This window comes from Elephantulus edwardii, unplaced genomic scaffold, assembly GCF_000299155.1.
Source record: "Elephantulus edwardii isolate Elephantulus edwardi_28Jun2011 unplaced genomic scaffold, EleEdw1.0 scaffold00012, whole genome shotgun sequence".
NCBI classification, from domain to species: Eukaryota; Metazoa; Chordata; class Mammalia; order Macroscelidea; family Macroscelididae; genus Elephantulus; species Elephantulus edwardii.
This window is the reverse complement of record NW_006399762.1, coordinates 27,677,783-27,678,931: the sequence shown is the minus strand read 5'-3', so window position 1 is coordinate 27,678,931 and position 1,149 is coordinate 27,677,783.

Genomic DNA, 1,149 nt, shown 5'->3' with positions numbered 1-1,149 from the left:
GTGGATCCTGTTTTAGCTTTCTGCAGTTAGCAGTCTAGTTTTATAAGCACCATTTGTTGAAGAGGTTGTCATTTCCCCATTTGATAGATTTTATTTCCTTGTCGAATATCAGTTGACCTGGATTAGGATTGGGTTGAACATGTAGATTGCTTTTGGTAAAATTATCATTTTTACCATATTGAGTCTTCCTATCATGCTATCATGAACAGGGAACATTTATTTAGTTCTTTTATTGTGTCTCACAAAAATGTTCTGTAGTTTTCTTTGTACAGGTCTTTTATATCTCTAGTTAGGTTCACTCCCAAATATCTCAATTTGTGGTTGACTATTGTAAATGTCAGAGGCAATGAGATTGACACAGGATAGAGCACGGTTTAGGGCTGTTGTACATAGCGTCGCTATGAGTTGCAAACGACTCGACGGCACATAACAACAAACAACAATTGTAAATGCTGTTACTTTCTTGGTTTTCTTCTCTGAGTTCCCTTTGTTCCTGCAGAGGAATCCCACCAATTTTTGGACATTGATCTTATATTCTGCCACTCTATTAAATTGGTCTACTAGCTCTGAGAGGTTTTTGTTGAGTCCTTGAGGTTTTCTGTGTACACTATCATATCATCCACATTAGTGATAGTTTAACTATATCCCATTGCCTATGTGGATGCCTTTTATTTCCTTCTCTTTTCATATTGCCCTAGCAAGTACTTCCAATACAATATTGACTAGAAGTGGTGACAGTGGGCATCTTTGGTCCCTGTTCACAAGAAAAAATGCTTTTTATCTTTTAAAATTATATTGATCCTTGTTTTTTCTTATATATATATGACTACATTGAGGAAATTCCCTCTGTTCCAATTTTTCTGGATGTCTTAATCAGGAAGGGATCTTGTATTTTGTCAACTGCCTTTTCTGCATCAATTGCTGGGATCATATAGTTCTTGTTACTTGTTTTGTTAATGTGGTGATTTAAATTGATTGTTTTTTCTTATGTTGAACCATCCTTGCATACCTCTTGTGAATCCCACTTGGACATAATGAATTATTTTTTATGTGCTTTAGATTCTATTGTCTAGGATTTTGTTAAAGATTCTTGTTTCTGTGTTTGTGAGAGATCTTGGTCTGTAGTTTTCTGTTTTTGTAATATCTTTA